This window comes from Hyaena hyaena, unplaced genomic scaffold (genome assembly GCF_003009895.1).
Source record: "Hyaena hyaena isolate Hyena2069 unplaced genomic scaffold, ASM300989v1 scaffold_453, whole genome shotgun sequence".
Taxonomy (NCBI): Eukaryota; Metazoa; Chordata; class Mammalia; order Carnivora; family Hyaenidae; genus Hyaena; species Hyaena hyaena.
In genome coordinates, this window is record NW_024081083.1 from 1148752 (window position 1) to 1168529 (window position 19778).

The window sequence follows — 19778 nt, forward strand, 5'->3', positions numbered from 1 at the left end:
GACTTTGTCCGGGTCTCACGCAGGAAGCCTCGTCGCTGGTTGGAGCACAGTTGGACCGACAATGTTTTGACTGGCGTCGTTGTGACAAGGTCATCAGTCATTCTCGGATAGATTGATGGTACCCAGGTTTAAGGCAAACACCACGAGGGAAAACCCACGTGCTGTGGACCCCGAGGCTAACCGAGCAGTCTGAGCGCGGGCTTTGAACAACCCCATCGCGAGGAGACTAGGAAGTTCCAGGCCCGTTTCAATTAATTCGCTGGAAGCACTGCCGAAGAGTAGCTGCCGGCCTCGGGAGAAGGGGCAAGCGCTCTGCCTCACACTCTCCCGGCTCACTGCTGGGGAACGAGGAGGCTCCTCTCTTCTCTGGGTAGAGACCCCCCCCCCCCAGACCCCCAGGAAGGGAGTCCGGTCGCTGCGGCAACGGCCTCGCCGCCTCCTTGTTTGGGGCCAAGCCGCCTCGGCACAACTGTTTGGTCCCCAGGGCTGGCCGGCTCAGAGAGCTCCTCCCCGTACCGCCCTCCAAACACACTTGAAAAATCTCTAGATTTTGAGATGCCAGTTAGTTGCAACAACTGCCCCCAGGCCTCCTAGCGTCCATACCCTGGGAAGCCAGGGATTTTTCCCTTCCTAACAAGATTAACTGATCAAGATGAACTGATCTGTTGGTGAGAGCTTCGGATTGGCCAGGCTCGTGTAGGCGCTTCAAGTTCATTCCGCCCGGCAACTGCGAGGAATAAGCATTACCATTAATCCCATATTACAGATGGGGACACTGAGGCTCAGGAAGTGGGTTGCTTAAGGTCCCGCCATTAATGAGTGATCGAAATCGCGTCACTGCAGCGCCGCGTGTATTTTCCTGCCCACCCTAGTCAAACCTCTACTCTCACCTTCCAGACCGACGCCAGAAGGGTATGGGGCACCGCCAGGGAGGTTTGGCTTCCCTTGCTGTGAGGGTCAAGGGGAGAACCAGGGAATGGAGCGGAACGTCTGCCTCTTACTATGCAGGGTGTGGAGTCCCTCACTCGTCAGGTTCGCCCTCCACGCGCTGCGCCCCGGGAGTGGTCTCAGGGCGAAGGGACCCTAGGCCCCAGAGGCCTTCCGGACCTTCCGCGAAGGAGGCGATTGGAAGTTAGAGGGCGAGGCTCAGAAGGCTCGGGAATCCGGGAGAGCACGCAGAGGTCTGGAAGGGAGTGTGGTGGGCTTCCAGCGCCTCCCCAGGGGGCCCACGACGCGGGGCGGGGCCCTGCTCGCACCCAAGGGGGCCCGAGGGGCTGGGCTGGGACAGAGGTCCCCGCGGTCCCGCCACCCGCGGGCGCCCAGCTAGGTAGTCAGGACCGCGGGCTTTCCCCAGGCGCTAAGTGCTTCGGAGACCGCCACCCCCCACCCCCGCACCCACCCAGCTGATCACGGGCCCGCTGGCTCCCCGCCGCCCTGGCGCTTCTCGTCTGGAGAGTGGGGGCGGGGGGGGGGGTTAGAAAATGAGGCCGCCCGTCGCCAGGACGTGCACCCCTCAAACCCGCCCCCCTCCTCTTCATTATTTAGAAGAAGACCGCGGAAACAAATCACTTGGACCACTTAGGAAGCGATCAAACCTTTATAAAAATCCATCGCTCCCAAATCGATGGGTGAATATTTGCTGGGAATTTGTTCCAGAGGAATAAATAAGGAGGCTGAGCGTATTAAATGCAAACGGGGGGACACGGTGGTGTTTTTCTTCATTGATTAATGACCTCTAAAATAAAACAAGTGGGAAGAGGAGCCGGGATCGATAAATTAACTACCCAAATTCATCATTTTCTCCAGCAATTTTTTTTTTCCTTCCTGAAAATTATTCTTGGGATGCCCATTGTACCCTTCGCTGGGAGGGGAGGCAAGGAGTTGGAGGGGAGAGCAGGGAGAGGGAGCAGGAAAGGAAGGGGCAGGAAGAGAATTTGGTCACGGAGACGCTCTATCTGATTTCGTTTGACACACAATTTTAAAGTTTGCCTCTCATATTAATTATTTTTTTCCTGGCGGGGGAGGGGAACAAATGGTCGGTTGCCTTTGACAGGACTCCAATAAAGGATTCAGCAGCTCTCTGCCCTCGGCGCTCCCGCTTCTAGGTTTAAGGTCATGGATGGCTGAGTTAATAATTCATTAATATAGACATTTATTCAGAAGGGTTCTTGGAGACCCGCTCCCTTGCCTCCTCCCAGAGATTTATTTTCCTAGAAAATGGAAGGAGGGGGAACTATCGGGCTGCAGGTGAAAGGAAGGAAGAGGAAAAGGGAACGAAGAGAGAGCCGGACACAGAAGGAACCTTTGTTCAGCCAGATTTGTGGACAGTCGCTCTAGCCTGCGGACAAAAACTTGGTAGAAAACGTGGCATCCAAACAGCCCAGGAACTGTGGCCTCCAACATTCCTTTGCCTATGTCTACAACCGTGCCCTCGCCCTTATTCAGAAAGCCCCATCCTCCACGCTTCAAGATCCGGAAGAACCATCTAACTGAGACTCAGTAATGCAGGCAAAGGGGGGAAATCTCTGGATAGATGGGGCCCTCTCCCCTCCCCCACCCCCAGGAAGTTCCCAGAGGAGGAACTTTGCAACTCACCCAGAGGACACTCCCTTCCAAAGGGCACCGGCAGCTACCCCTTCTGGTGGGCACTACCCCTTCAGAAATGGGGGTTTCTGAAATGGGGGCATTCAAGCAGAACCAACCCACCAAGTCCAGATCTGCAGGAAGTTGACAGTAAAGTAAAGGAGTTGTGAGATGCTAATAAGTGCCACGGAGAGCAATAAAGGGGTGTTAGTGTTTGACATAGGGCTTCTCTTCCAAGGTGAATTGTGAATAGACACTGAAAGCAAGGGGGTGGCACTTTCGGGCCTTGAGTGGGGGGCCCAGGGCTAAGTTAGCAAAAGAGGCCTCCTCTGAAGAACCCTGAGGCTCTGGGGAGGATTCTGCCTGTCAGCTTCTGGCCACACTTGACTCCCTCTGCTTCTATCTGTTCCCACCTGGTCCCCAAGATGCTGTGAGCTTCTCGGGGTCCTTTCAAATACATCAGCTTGTGGTCTACATCAGCACAGTCCTCTCTGCTGCTGGCCACCGAGACCCTTACTCAGTGGCCAGCTCCAACCCCCCAGGGCCTCAGTGTCTTCAACAGTCAAACGCAAGGGGCTCACGTGGCTGGCTATCCTAAGGACAGTCATAAAGGAGCTACCCAATGCTGATCTCTCTATTACCTATTTTATACCCCACCTCTGTGAGTCTGAGATATATGGCACAGAAAATGTACAGAGAAACTGAAAACAAGGAAACGGACGCCCCTTATTTGAGCCACTGCCATCTGCCCACGGACCCGTCTGTGCCTTCACTGGTTTGTCCTGACTCGGTGATAGTGAACAGTGTGTTGGAAAGAAAGGGTGTGAGAGGGAAGACATAGGGCTCGAGTTGGGGGTGGGAGGGGAATGGAAGGTACTAGAAAGGTCCCCACGAAGAAGTCAGCTCTCTCCTCAAATGCTGCAGCATGGGGCTCTCTGGTCCTCTGAGGCCGTGGCAGTTCAGACCCATCACCTCCTCTGCTTGCCTCCGGTCACGATCGCATTGGGAAGGCAAGCGCCTCACTTTGCCAGGCCAGAGATGGCGTCTGGGGCCAGGAGCCCAAGCTTGGCCTCTTTCTGACCACTCCCTTTCATCCTCTGCCAAAATCACTGCAGACAGCACCTGTTCTCTTCACTTGAAATGCAGCCCAGCCCTCCAGCGCCTTTCACCCGCTTTCCCAGCAGCTGTCACTCAAACAATGCCTCTCAGCCACCCGAGGCCGGATTTGGATTTGACCTGCTGACCTCGAGGTAAAACGCTCTCCAGTCCGTTACCAACCCCCCCCCCCCATTCATTCTCCCATGAAAGCCTTTAAAGATATTCCTCCTGCTTGTGGGGAAGTCAGCTATTATTATTTGCAAAGGCCATGTAAGTTTAAAACATATCGGGGAAGTTCGGTCCCATAAAGATTTCATGAATAGCCATGGAGTGAAAACCAGCCGCTCTTTCAAGTCTTGACAAGTAAAAGAGAAATAATAAGACACGGGGACCTGTCCCTTCAGAAACTCGTGTATCTCCTTTACTGTTTCCTTCTCAATCTATGTTTCCCCCACTTCCCCCAGTTCGCTCTTCATTTTCCCCAGAGCCTGTTAGGAATGGACAAGACCAGGGGCGCCTGGGTGGCTCAGTCGGTTAAGCATCCGACCTCGGCCCAGGTCATGATCTCACAGTTAGTGAGTTCGAGCCCCACGTCGGGCTCTCTGCTGACAGCTCAGAGCCTGGAGCCTGCTTCAGATTCTGTGTCTCCCTCTCTCTCTGCCTCTCCCCCACTCGCCCTGTGTGTGTGTGTGTGTGTGTGTGTGTGTGTGTGTATGTGTGTGTGTGTCTCAAAAATAAATATTAAAAAAAGAAAGAATAGACAAGACCTATTGAAGTTAGCTACAAATTAACAGCTATACCGACTATCTAATGGCCACCTACTGTGTGCAAGAGACTACGGGCAGGGATCTTTGGGACAATCTCCTCGGGCGTTCTTCTAGCAAATGCTACCTGGTTCTAACACAGTCTGCTTTTGGTCACCAGAGCGTTGCCTCAATCGGTTGAAGCCCGTAGGCCTTAAGTTCTAATCAGAATGAGGCAAGCATATTATAGCGCATCTGTTTGAAATTAGGAACATAGGCTTTGGTTGATGTGCATTCTGAGGGTCGTTGCTTCCTAAGTGCCTGGTGGGTTCCCCTGAGTGTCTGAGGACAGCTTCCAGTTAAACCTGTTAATGAGGGGTCCCTGAAGATTTTGTCCCAGGGCAGCCTGAGGAAATTGGACCCACACTCCCGAAGGGGCTCTCATATATATATACATATATATATATACATATATATATACATATATATATGTGTGTGTGTATATATATATACACACATATATATATACACACATATAAGGGGGGGCCCTGGGGGGCCTTGGAGGCCCCCTCATCATACACTGTTTTGGCTGGACTGGTGTCCTTGCCCTCCTCTGGGTTAGGGAAACAAAGGATGCACTAACGTGTAGTTTTATTGTATTAATTCTGTCAAGTCTATGTTTTCTAAGAGCCTCCCAGCAGATAGATAGATAAAACTTACATTACTCTCAGTTTCCTTTTTAGAACCAGAAAAACTTGTCTTTAGACCAGAATAAAGACCCTGCACAGGCTGCTGGGGGAAGCCAGAAGAGAATAGGGGCACCTGGGTGGCTCAGTCAGTTAAACATCTGACTTTGATTCAGGTCATGATCTCACAGTTTGTGGGTTCGAGCCCCACATTGGGCTCTGTGCTGATGGCTCGAAGCCTGGAGCCTGCTTCGGATTCTGTGTCTCTCTGTCCCTCCCCTACTTGTGCTCGCTCACTCTCTCGCTCTCTCGCTCTCAAAAGTAAATAAATATTTTTAAAAATCTTAAAAAAAAAAAAAAAGAGTATAAATCTGCAGTGCCCCTGCCTTCAGTGATCTGGGGAAATCTTTCGGAGTCCCCGCTTTCCTTCTCCGATCTCTGGGACATGGAGCCAGTGGGTGGCATAAGAGTTCAAGAGAGGAAGCCATCATTACTTGAGGCCAGGAGACCATCACGCAAAGGCTCACAACCAGCCAGGAGGGTGGGGGTGGGGAGAGGAGAGGAAAAGCGTTAGAGACAAGGAGAACTGCCTGAGCAGAGACCCCCCAAGGAAAGGACCCACCACAAATAAACTGGGAGGCTCCGCTGACTGTCCTTCATCCATGCAGGAGAGTAACAACAGGCTGGCTGCCCTGCCTCAGGGGCAGAGCACCAGCTCCTGGGGGCCCTGCAGGCTTAGTCCGCAGATCCAGGAAAATCTTTTTTTGAGAATCTCCTGACCTAATACACTCAGGTTTAAGTCTGACAATCAACTCACAAGTATGGTGAGTGAACAGCTGTTGAGAGCTCCCCTATAAAGCCATCAACACAGCAGAAAGTGCACTGGATCACGGTTCGGTAAGCTCAGCAACGCCATTTCCAGGCTCTGGATGCTACAGTCTATGGCTCCCAACCCACTATTTCAAACTGTAAAGAACTACACTTAAAATATATATATATATATATATTTTTTATATGTATATAAAAGTTGGGGCTGAGTCGGTTAAGCGTCTGACTCTTGGTTTCGACTCAGGTGATGATCTCACAGTTTTGTGAGTTCAAGCCCCATACTGGGCTCCACCTGGACACTGTGAGGCCTGCTTGGGATTCTATGTCCCCATCTCTCTCTGCCCCCTCCCCACTTGCTCTGTCTCTGTCTGTCTCAAAACAAATAAACTTTAGAAAAAATATATATAACTTAATATATCATGATTAATATAACATTAATATATATTATATAATAATATACAATATTATACAACATATTCTATATTAATATATTATTTTACATTATTAATTATAATTAATATTATATAATATATATATTAGGCTTGAGACAAGTTTAAAAGACCGTTCTGAAGTAAAAACCATGTGGGAAATGTCTTAAAATATTTATTTACTTATTTATTTATTTTGAGAGAGAGACAGAGCTGGGGAGGGGCAGACAGAGAAGGAGAGAGAATATCCCAAGCAGGCTCTGTGCTGTTAGCACAGAGCACGAGGTGGGGATCAAACCCATGAACTATAAGATCTTGACCTGAGCTGAAATCAAGAATCAAACACTTAACGGACTGAGCCACCCAGGCGCCCTGAAAATGTTTTAGAATATGCACATACATTTCCCAAGGATCCTTACACACTAATTATGGTTAATCCCTCTGCAAAAGAAAACAAAGAAAGATATTACACAAAAAGGACAAGATTCTTGAGACTCAAAGAAAAATAATCATTTTTTTTCATTGGCAAGACTACCAGATTCCTAAATGAAACTTTTAAAAGGCTACGCATGAACATGAAATACAATTCTTAGTCCATCTTTATAATACAGTAATTGACAAGTAACACTGGGACACTGATTGGAAAATTAACATTTTGAAAATTCAGTAATTAAGAACCAGGCTTTTAAACATATTGTTAAGTATGACCGTGTTTCAGGCATTCCTTCTTGTCTGTCTACATTGGCAAGCGTTTTTCAATTGAAACATATGTTTGGGTGGACAAGTATTTTATTTGGCAGCAACCTAATAGTTTAAGTATAGATTTCAACATCAAATGTTTGCTCCATAAGCAAACGTTTTTCGAACAGAAGCATTTCTCACAATTGTTTCCTCAAACAAATGTTTATCTTGGAGCCGGCAGCGAAGGCCAAGCATTCCAGTAAATCTCTTCAATACGTTCATCACTATTATTTTGTCACCTTCAAGATCTTCTATTGGTCACATCCTCTTACAGATTTTCAAAGGGTTGCTTTGCAAGGCTAGCCTCCCAAATGCTTTGTGAGACAAGTGCAAGCATTTTCAACATGACTTTTTTCTTGGCTCAAAGGGAATGGAAAGAAGTACATACACATTTAGCAATGTTTCATCTATGCCAATGCCATTCTACTTGTGATTTGATTATTGCACTATTGGTCTTCTGGCTTCCAGATACAGAGTTGTGAAAGTGGATGGCATGGGTCCCTCTGCTCCCCTCTCCCTGACAAAAAAAAGAGAGGATGAACCTCATGTGACTCTCTGAGTGACTGTGTGTCATGTGTGTAAAGACAGAGGACCACTGGGATTTGAAAAATCTGTGATGATGTAGTTTGGCTATATACTTCTTTTTTATTCATTCATTCATTCATTCATTCATTCATTCATTTAGAGAGAGAGCACAAACAGGGGAGAGGGGGAGAGGAGCAGAGGGAGAGAGTAAAAGAATCTTAAGCAGGCTCCCCATTCAGTGCAGAGCCTGACACGGGGCTCAAATCCATGACCCTGGGATCAAGCTCTGAGCTGAAATTAAGAGTGAGACTACTGAGCCATTCAGGCAACCTTATGGCTATATATTTCTAAAGTCTCTTTCAAGTGCAGATAACAGAAATTAAATTCAACGAGTAATAGCTTTAAAAAAAAAAAAAAAGGATTTGACTTACTTTTTAAAAGGATTTACTGGGGCACCTGGGTGACCCAGTCAGTTAAGCTTATGACTTCAACTCAGGTCATGATCTCATGGTTTGTGAATTCGAGCCCTGCATTGGGCTCTGTGCTGACAGCTCAGAGCTTGAAGCCTGCTTCTGATTCTGTGTCTCCCTCTCTCTCTGCCCTTTCCCCACTAGCACCCCTCTCTCCCTCAAAAACAAATAAACATTTAAAAAATTAAAATAAATAAATAAATACAAAAAGGATTTACCTCACTTACTACCTGTATGACAAATTTGCACTGTCCTTTCTAAATCCAGGGACACATTGGTGGCTCAGTCTATTAAGTGTCCAACTCCTGACTTCATCTTAGGTCATGATCCTACCATTTGTGGGATCAAGTCCTGCTCTGGGCTCTATGCTGACAACGCAGAGCCTGCTTGAGATTTTCCATCTCCCTCTCTCTCTGCCCCTTTCCTGTATGTGTGCACGCGCATTTTCTTTCTTCCTCAAAATAAATAAACTTAAAAACAAAAAGATTTGATGGTTACATGTGAAAAGCCTGGCTGGGGCGTCTGGGTGGCTCAGTCGATTGAGATTCCAACTCTTGATTTAGACTTAAGTCATGATCTTACAGTTATGAGATCAAGCCCCACATCGATGATCTTGCTGAGGGTACAGCCAGCTTGGGATTCTTTCTCTGTCTCTCTCTCTCTCTGTCTCTCTCTCTCTCAAAATAAATAAGTAAATCTTAAAAACAGAAGTCCACTTATGGGGTTTCAGGTCTGGAGGGATTCAGGGGTTCAAACAGCATCATGAAGTCTCAGTCTTTCTCTTCATCTCTTGGCTCTGGCTTCCTCTGCTGTGACTTTAATTTCATGTAAGATCTACCATGTGGTTGCCCCCCAGCAGCTCCAAGCTCACCTTATTTAATATTCCAGATAGCAATCCAGGGGGAAAAGTTCCCTCCTTACAATTGTTCCAACAGTTCTGGTGTTACGTCTTAACACGGGCTGATTGGAGTCACCCAGCGGTCCCTGAACTAATGATCGTTGCAGCCAAGAAAATGGAGTACTGACTGTCCAAGCATGGACAGGAGCCCTAACCCAATCTGGAGACTGAGAATGGGGCAGGAATCGTTTTCCAAAGAAAGTCGGGTGCTATTACTAGAAGATTTACGAATGAATGAAGGCTGAACAACTAAAAGTAGGTGGCCCCTCCCTAGGAAGGCTTTGCCTGCTAATAGCTACAGGTCCCTTCTTATAGGGAATATTGCCATTGACAAGCCCATGGTTGTTATAGCAAATCCAGATTCATTCCTTGGATAAGAGGCAATTGTACTTGGCCTTACGCCCTGAAGCCACCATAAATGTCTCCCAGGAGGAGAGCTGTAACTAACAAGTTTGGCTGAAGTCAGACACCCAAGCACCCCTCTAAGAATGCTGTTAAGAAGAGAGAGCTTCAGGGGCACCTGAGTAGCTCAGTTGGCTAATTGTCTGACCTCGGCTCAGGTCATGATCTCATGGTTCATGGGTTCAAGCCCCGTGTCGGGCTCTGTGCTGACAGTTCAGAGCCTGGAGCCTGCTTCCGATTCTGTCTCTCTCTCTCTCTCTCTGTCTCTTGAAAAAAAAATAAATAAATAAAAAGAAGAGAGAGCTTTAGCTTCTACACCTTTTAGACTTCTGACTTGGTCTGTTGCTCTTCCCCATTTCCTCCATTTGCGAACACAAACGGAATGAGTGGAGGGATAGGTGTAGCACTGCTGAGGAAGAAAGCTACAAGCAAAACAGGGAAGAGCCAGAATGCAGAAGGAGCCCAGGTCCCATGGGGAATCACTTCAGAGGGGGAATACTCCAAGCCTTCCTAGTAAGCAGAATAAACCCTCTGCGTGCAGCCAAATGCAGTCTTACCTAATACACAAACCTCCAAATCATCTGTGTAACTCACAATATGCTTTACAGAAGGGTATATTAATTAGGCATACCTGGGGATTCTCAATTTTTGTTAATTATTCTTGCTATCTAGGTGCTGAGGCCATGGTTTTCATGATTTAGGAAGACATGCACTGTCCCCATTGGCAGTATAGCTGGACAGTGTAGTTAGTGGCATTTGAACCCAAACCTGCTCCAACACTGAAATTGGTAGTTGTGTGACCTTTCAGAGGTAATTGAAACATTTTTGTACCTTAAGGACCTCATCTGTAATTTCTTAGTGTCATGAGCATTCAGTATCTTCGTCCTGGAAAAATATTTAAAACACCAAAAGCACTCTCTCTGTGTTATAGCTCACAATGTACATTGCTTTTAAAAAAATTATTTGAAAAAAAATTTTTTTAATGTTTTATTTATTTCTAGGAGAGAGAGAGAGAGAGAGACAGCGTGAGCAGTGGAGGGTCAGAGAGAGAGGGACTCACAGACTGAAACAGGCTCCAGGCTCTGAGCTGGCAGTCAGCACAGAGCCCGACGCGGGGCTCGAACCCACGAACCGCAAGATCATGACCTAAGTGAAAGTCAGACGCTTAACCGACTAAGCCACCCAGGCGCCCCTATTTGACAATTTTTTAATTAATGGCTTCTGTGCTTTGGTATCCTAGGTGGTAACTCCAGTTAATGTATATGGTTCAGGGGGCGCTGTGGGGCTCAGTCAGTTGAGCAACTGACTTCGGCTCAAGTCATGATCTCACATTGGTGAGTTCAAGCCCCACATTGTTCACTGCTGTCAACAAAAACTCAGCTTCAGATCCTCTATTTCTCTCTCTCTCTGCCTCTCCCTCTCCTCATGCTCTCTCTCTCAAAAATAAACATTAAAAAATAATAATAGTAAAAAATAAATTTAAAAAGCCATATCGCTCAGCAATGAGCACATGGCATAGAGACACTATGGTCAATTATTTATCAAATACCACCCTATCCATACATAGACCGTGTCATCAAGACTGTCTGTGCCAACTCCAAGTTCCCCTCGACCAGAGACTTCATCCTTTCTCCTGCAACTTGATTCTAGTCGCTTCTGAGATATTTATTCCAATGTTTGGGCTGATCTCTTAAATGCACATTTACTTGCCTTGGCTGACTATATTTTCTCATTGACTGTAAGAAAAGGCTAGATATGAAATCAATAAATATGATTGAGAACACGTATATTTCACACAAAATGCAATGTCTCAGGAGAAATAGATGCCATTGTAGAGTTCATAACAAGTAGGCTAAGTAGTAGGTCACTGTGTTGATCATGAGGACACTCATCTTGGAGTTAATTGTCTACCTTACCACTCCCTCACCCCCAACTCAAGTACATGCTGTTTGCCAGGAAAATGACTGGGTTTTAGGACAAAGGTAAATGCCTTTAGCTAAAATTTGAGAATAGATTATACAATGGGGCGCCTGGGTGGCTCAGTCGGTTAAACGTCCGACTTTGGCTCAGGTCATGATCTCATGGTTCGTGGGTTCAAGCCCCGTGTCAGGCTCTGTGCTGACAGCCAGCTCAGAGCCTGGAGACTGCTTCAGATTCTGTATCTCCCTCTCTCTCTGACCCTCCCCTGTTCATGCTGTATCTCTCTCTCGCTCGCTCTCAGAAATAAAAATATTGAAAAAAATTTTAAAAAAAGAAAAAAAGATTATACACCAAGTAATGGGTTAAATGCTTTTCATGTATCATTTCATGTAATATTTATTTTGATATCAGTTACCTTTTAAGGGAAATATTTAGGCTATTCTATTTACAGTTTTACCACCTAAGAGTGCATATCTAAATCTCATGGTTCATGAGATGGAGCCCTAGTAAATTATGAGAGCAGGGAGCCTGCTTAGTATTCTCTCTTTCCCTCTGTCTGCCCCTCCCTCGCTCCTGTGCTTGCTCTCTCTCTCTCTCAAAATAAATAAACATTTTAAAAAGGAATGTATCTCTAAATAATCCTGTTTGGGGATTTTATGAATAGAATCAATACCGAATGCTTTCTTTAGAATCTTGCCTCTTTTGCTCAAAGCTATAAAGTTCAGCTTTATTCACAGTGTTGTACGTGACTTAGCATACTGATTTTTAATGCTACATATCAAAAAGCTATATAACATAATTTATCCATTGTAGCCTGATGGACATGTGAGTGGTTCTCATTATTTTACAATTATGAAACATGCTGCTATGAACGTTAATGAACCTGTATCTTGTTACATGTTCACATGAGGTTCTGAATGGTATAGACCCATGAGTGGATTGGCTGGATCATGAGGTTTGTATTTCATAAGCTTTGCTAGAAAGTACTAAACTGTTTTCTCAAACAGTTACATTAATTTGTACTCGCACAAGCAAAGGAAGAGAGTTCTTGCTATACCATAGTTGTTAACCTTTGGAGTAGTTTTTACATTTTTTTTGTCTACTTTGGCAAATTTTGACATTTTGATATTAACTTGCATTTCCTTGATTACTAATGAGTTGAGCAACCACTCTGTATTGTATGGTCACTGGCTATTTAAAGTTTCTCTTTTGAGTGGCACTTATTAATAGCTTTTGCAAGACTCTTCTCTGGGGTTATCTGATTTTTAGATCTTGATGCACAAGTCTCTTTTTCTCCCCTCTCATACAGTCTGCTTATGAGTCATTTGTTTACTGTATGCACTGCAGATACCTTCTCCCCTTCTGTGTCTTACAGTTTCACTTTCTTGATGGGGCCTTCATTTTAATAAAAAAATTTTAATTATTTTTGTATGATCTATGCTTACTGCTTCATTAAGAAATCTTTCCCTATCCCGAGGTTACAAATACATTCCTCTATATATCTTTCTAAAAATGTTATTGAGGGCATGTGGGTGGCTCAGTTGGGTAAGCATCTGACTTCAGCTCAGGTCATGATCTTGCTGTTAGTGAGTCTCAGCCCCACGTTGGGCTCTATGCTGACAGATCAGAGCCTGGAACTTGCTTCAGATTCTGTGTCTCCCTCTCTCTCTGCTCTTCCCCTGCTCATGCTCTGTCTCTCTCTTCTTCAAAGATATAAACATTAAGAAAAATTTAATTTAAAAAAATTAAAAAAGAAATATAGGTTAGAGGTTGTTCCATATCTATAAAGAGCTTTCTCAATCTTTTAAAACAATGTTATGATCTAATCATTGATTAATTCGTTCTCTACTGATGGCCATTTAGACTTTGTTTCAAATCTTTGTTATTTCACATAATGGAGCAATTTTGCCTATATTCTTTTGCATATTCTGATGAATATTTAGTGGTGTACTGTTGCAGGCTCACTTAGACTTTTGAGGGCCATTTGTCAACATTTCAGGAATTTTGAGCTCTGGTTGATGTAAGGAGATTAATTTGAAATTAACCACAGCAGAGGTATTTATATACCATTAAAACTGGCAATATCCAAATTATGGAAAGAGCTTAAATGTCCATCAGCTGATGAATGGATAAAGAAGATGTGGTTTATATACCCAATGGAATACTACTTGGCAATGAGAAAGAATGAAATCCTGTCAATGAGAAAGAATGAAATCCTGTCTTTTGCAGCAACATGGATGGAACTGGAGGGTATTATGCTGAGTGAATTAAGTCAGTCAGAGAAAGACAGACATCATATGTTTTAACTCATATGTGGACCTTGAGAAACTTAACAGAAGACCACGGGGGGGGGGAGGGGGAAAGGTACTTACAAATAGAAAGGGAGGGAGGCAAACCTTAAGAGACTCTTAAACACAGAGAAGAAACTGAAGGTTGGGGGAAGGGGAAAGTGGGTGATGGGCATTTGTTGGGATGAGTACTGTGTGTTGTAGGGAAACCAATGTAACAATAAATTATATTTTAAAAAATAAAATAAAGCTAGCAATATCAGGGCAGTTGGTGGCTCTGTCTGGTAAACATCAGACTCTTGATTTCAGCTCAGGTCATGATCTCTTGGTTCGTGAGACTGAGCCTTGTGACAGGCTTGGATTTACTCTCTTCCTCTCTTTTGCTGCCCCTCCCCTGCCTGAGTTCTCTCTCCCTCTCTTTTTTTTTTTTTTTACAAATAGTTTATTGTCAAATTAGTTTCCACATAACACTCAGTGCTCATCCCCACAAGTGTCCTCCTCCATGCCCATCCCCCCCTCCCCCCCACATCCATCAGTCCTCAGTTTTTGTCAGCATTCAAGAGTCTCTCATGGTTTGCCTCTCTCCCTTTCCCCCACCATTTCCGCCCTTCTTCTCCCCCTTGTTCCTCCGTCAAGTTCCTCCTAATCCTCCTATACGTGCAAACATATGGTATTTGTCCTTCTCTGCCTGACTTATTTCGCTCAGCATAACACCCTCAAGGTCCATCCATGTTGCTACACATGGCCAGATTTCATTCTTTCTCATTGCCATGTAGTATTCCACGGTATAGATAAACCACATCTTCTTGATCCATTCATCTGTTGATGGACACTTAGGCTCTTTCCATGTTTTAGCTATTGTGGAGAGTGCTGCTATGAACATTGGGGTCCATGTGCTCCTATGCCTCAGCATTTCTGTATCCCTTGGGTAAATTCCTAGCAGTGCTATTGCTGGGTCATAGGGGAGTTCTAGTGTTAGTTTCCTGAGGAACCTTCACACTGTTTTCCAGATTCTTCCTCTCTCTCTTAAAATAAGTAAGTTTAAAAAAACTTGGCAATGTCTACAGATAAAAGGCCCCCCAATTCCTTACTTTGGGGGGAGAGTTGATTGTTAAGTATGTATAGCTTTCACTGAACACACTCCCAATAGTGGAATTGCCAATTCAAAGGGTATGCAACACTTGCAATATATATATATATATTATATGTGTGTGTGTGTGTGTGTGTGTGTGTGTGTGTGTGTGAAGCCAAAATGCCCTTCATGGATTTCCTCCAGCAATATATAAAAGTTATTCCTGGGGCGCCTGGGTGGCTCAGTGGGTTAAGCGTCCGACTTCGGCTCAGGTCATGATCTCACAGTTTGTGGGTTCGAGCCCCGCGTCGGGCTCTGTGCTGACAGCCAGCTCAGAGCCTGGAGCCTGTTTCTGATTCTGTGTCTCCCTCTCTCTCTGCCCCTCTCCTGCTCCTGCTCTGTTTCTCTCTGTCTCAATAATAAATAAACATTTTTTAAAAAGTTATTCCTGGGGTGCCTGGGTGGCTCAGTGAGTTAAGCATCGGACTTTGGCTCAGGTCATGATCCCACGGTTTGTGGGTACGGGCCTCGAGTGGGGCTCTGTGCTGACAGCTCAGAGCCTGGAGCCTGCTTCAGATTCTGTCTCCCCTTCTCTCTGCCCCTATCCCACTCATGCTCTGTCTCTCAGAAATAAACATTAAAAATTTTTTTTAAGTTATTCCTGAATTCTCATTAACAGTAGTATCAAAATTATTGATCTTTGGCAGTTTGGCAGGGAAATTGGCTTCTCAGTGAAGTTGTACTACTTGTGCCACTTATTGAAAACAGACATCTTTTTATATTAGTTTTCAGTTTTCTTTAAAAAGAACTCTATATCCTTTGCCGTTTTCCCCCTTTAGATTGTGGGATTTGTTATTATAATTATTACTTGTAAAAGGTCCTAATATGTTAAGAAGATAAACCCTTGTTGCAGGATAGGAACTGTCTGTATACTTTCTCCAGAACATTGTTTGCTATTTAAATTTGTTATGGTGGTTTTTGCAGTACAGATTATTCAAAACTATTTTTTATATAACTAAATTCATCAATATTTTCTCTTGATGCTGGTGATGTTAAACATCTTACATGCTTATGGACCATTTGTATATTTTCTTGGGAGCACAAGCTTTTAAGATCCTTTCCACAAAAGAGGAATGGACAAAGAAGACGTGGTTTATATACACAATGGAATACTACTTGGCAGTGAGAAAGAATGAAATCCGGCCTTTCGCAGCTACGTGGATGGAACTGGAAGGTATTAAGCTGAGTGAAATCAGTCAGTCAGAGAAAGACAGACATCCTATGTTTTCACTTATATGTGGATCTTGAGAAACTTAACAGAAGACCATGGGGGAAGGGAAGGGGAAAAACAGTTACAAACAGAGAGGGAGGCAAACCATAAGAGACTCTTGAATACAGAGAATTGAGGGTTTGGAGGACGGGGGCGGGGGGAGGGGAAAATGGGTGATGGGGCATTGAGGAGGGCACCTGCTGGGATGAGCTCTGGGTGTGGCCTGTAAGCAATGAATCATGGGAATCTACTCCCAAAGCCAAAAGCACACTGTATCCACCGTATGTTAGCTAACTTGACAATAAACTATATTTTAAAAAATCCTTTCCCCATATTTACATTTTAAATGTTAAAAAAAAATTAAATGTTAAAAAATGTTAAACTTTTAATTTTTTTTCAGAGAGAGAGAGAGGGAGAGCAGTGTAAAGGCCGAGACAGGGAGACAGAGGATCTGAAGCAAGCTCTGTGCTGAGAGCAGACAGCTCGATGTGGGGCTCGAATTCACAAAACACGAGATCATGACCTGAGCCAAAGTTGGTCCCCTAACTGACGGAACCACCCAGTTGCCCCTAAAATCTTTCCCCATTTTAAAATTAGGTTATTTGCATTCTTATTCTTGAATTAAAAAATGTTTACCATATTCTGAATACAAGTCTCTATTAGATCTATAAGGTACAAATATTTTCTCTTATTCTGGGGGTTGTGTTTTCAGTTTCTTGATTGAAGAAGCAGGAATGTTTCAAATTTTGATGCAGTAAAATTTATCTATTTGTTTCTTTTTTGTCTGGCCTTTTTGTGTCATATTATGATCAAAATCACAAAGATTTGCTCTTGTTTTACCTTATTAGTTTTATACTTGAATTCTTACACTTAAGCCTATAATCTCTTTGGAATTCGCTTTTTAGGAGGATGTGAGGTAGGGGTCCAACTTCATTCTTTTGAATGTGGAAATCCAGCTGTCTGAACACCCCTTGTTGAAAAGACTATTATTTCATTACTGAACGAATGGGCTTGGCATCCTTGTGGAAAATGAACTGACCATAAACGTGAGGTTTATTTCTAGATCTTCGATTTTACTCCACTGATGTCTATGTCTATCCTTATGCCAGCACCACACTGTCTGGATTACCACAGCTGTGTGCCAAATTTTAAAAATGGGAAGCATGAGTCTTCCAACTTTGCTCTTCAAGGTATTTTTTTTCTCTTTATTATTCTAAGTCCTTTGGATTCTCACAGGAGTTTTAAGAGCAGCTTGTCAAATTCTGAGGAAAAAAAAAAAAGCCAGCCAGCCGGGGTTTTGATAGGGAAACCTCCCTGTGCCTGTCATTTCCACCACTTCTGGCATGAGGGGTTTGTTATGGATAAATGTCACATCTAGGTGTGTCATGTGACACTGGGCACTGGCCACAGCTAATCTGACCAGGAAGGAGAGCCTGACCCCGGCATAGCTTTCTATCCATGACTAGGTAGCCTTCTCCATGATCTCGGCCCAGAGGCACAACGGGGAGTCCGGGGACTGGCTGACCAATTAGATCTCTTCTGTTGGGGAGTGTAAATTTGGGACCAAGTCAGTCTTTAAGAGTAGGTTCTTTGGAATTAGAGGGCAAGACACTGAGTCTCTGCAGAGTTGCATAATGGAGAAATGAATAAAAACATTCCAGCTGCTGAGGGGACCTATTGACTCATCCTCTAAAATTGTATTTTCTTTTTTTTTTTTTTTTACTTTATTTTTAAGTAATCTCTACCCCCAGTTGGGGCTCGAACTCACAACCCAGACATCAAGAGTCCCATGCTCTTCCAGCTGAGGCAGCCAGGCACCTTTAGAGTTGTATTATTTCTTAAAGGATATCAGAGCTTTGGTTGGACTGGGCTGTTTAAGGCATCCTGAGTTGAGTCTCCTTACCTGCCTGAAGTACCAACACACAGGTCTTTTGGGGTAGGCAGAGGCTGTTCAAACTTTTTTTTTTAAAGCTTATTTATTTCTGTTGAGAGAGAGGAAAAGAGAGGGAGAGAGGTAGAGAGAAAATCCCAGGCAGGTTCTATGCTGTCAGTGTAAAGCCCGACGCAGGGCTCGATCCCACAAACCATGAGATCGTGACCTGGGCCAAAACCAAGATGCTTAACCGACTAAGCCACCTAGTATCACAGTATCGAGGGCCACAGGGCCACGCCCCTGTTCAAGCATTTCTTGTCCTCATTTCAGCCTCAGATGAAAAAGGGCAGACCCCAACACCTGAATAGTGTGCCCTTTACTTGTGGTAGGTGCCTAAGATCCTTGGGCACAGGGGCAGGAATGTCTGGTCCCGGGTAGCAGTGCCTGGCACATAGTGGGACTTCGAGAGATATTTGCTCGATGAACAAAATGCTAGATAAACACACTGTGTGCCCTGTAATCCATTCTTCTCCATGAGGGTCAGGAAAATAGGACTCAACACTGCCCTCTCACTCGGAGCTGGCTGTTGGCGGTGGAATCGAGTTCACAGTCAGGGCAGATGGAAGGTGTGTGTCAGACGGAAGGTGTAGCTACTCTGAGCTCCTCTGCAGGAAAGGTCAGCCCTGTGCTGTCTGGAGGGCTTCTGGATGTCCTGTCCAGATGCAGCCACTGTGGGCAGAGGGGGCCTGACACACAGATCTGGGGTGGGGAGGGGAGATGCGACTAAGCCAGTCTGGACTGGACACTCTCACCCTTCTTCCTTTCCTCTCTCCCCTCCCTCTTCCCTTGCCCCCTCTCCTCCTTCTGACATTCTTGCTCTTGAGCTAAGAAACAGAAGTTTGATCTAATCAAAGACAGTCACACCTATTCTCCTTTCCATCAAATAATTTATATTTCTTCTTTTTTTTAATGCTAAAACGAACATTGTCCTTAGGCCATGCTAAATCCACTATTGTTTAAGTCTCTGAAAGGCCTTATCTCCTTCCATTCTCCTCCTTGCCAACCCTACTCTAGCCACACTGTTGTCTTCACTGTTCCTCGGGACATACAAGCATGCTCCCGCCCCAGGGCCCTTGCACTTGCTCTTTCCTCTGCCTGGAATGCTTTCTTCCCCCCTGATGTCCTCATGGTTCAGTCCCTCTTCCCTTTCAGGCCTTAGGGAAATGTCACCTTCCCAATGGGGCCTGCCTTGATTTCTCCATCTTTGCTTATTCACCTTCCTTGCTTTATTTTTCTCCACCGTGTGTATCATCCTTTTATACAGCACATGCTTTTGTTACTTGTTTAGCATCTGTCTCACACAAGAGGGAGTAAGCTTCTTGAGGGCCAGGGCCTTTGCCTGTTTAGTTGCCTGCTCTCTCCCAGGGCCTAGAACAGTGCCTGCTCTCAATCAGCATGTGCTGAATTTTGAATCGATATGCAAGGCCGGCAGGTGCTGCGTCTCCCGCTGTGCCCTGTCATGCTTCCAGTGACCTGCTCTGGCCTCGGGGACCACTCAGCCCCCCACCAGGTGGGAACGGAGGTGTGCCACCGGGTAGTTGCAGAATGGCCGTGCAGCATCGAGGGCCACAGGCAGCCTCCTGAGTGGCCCACAACAAGTGACTGCATTTGTAGCAATGAAACGAGAGCAACAGGGAATGGAGTGTGTGCGGTGAGGTGAAGTGATCAGCTGTATCCCAAAGGCTCAGCGGTACAATTGTCTATAGACTTTGTGGTGCAGAGGTAAATGGTGGCAAGGACAGGACACATCAGGGTCGCCTGGGTGGCTCAGTCACTTAAGCGTCTGACTCTTGGTTTCGGCCCCCGTCATGACCTCACGGTTCGTCGGCTCGAGCCCCACACCAGGCTCTGTGCTGATGGCACAGAGCCTGCTTGGGAGCCTGTCTCCCTCTC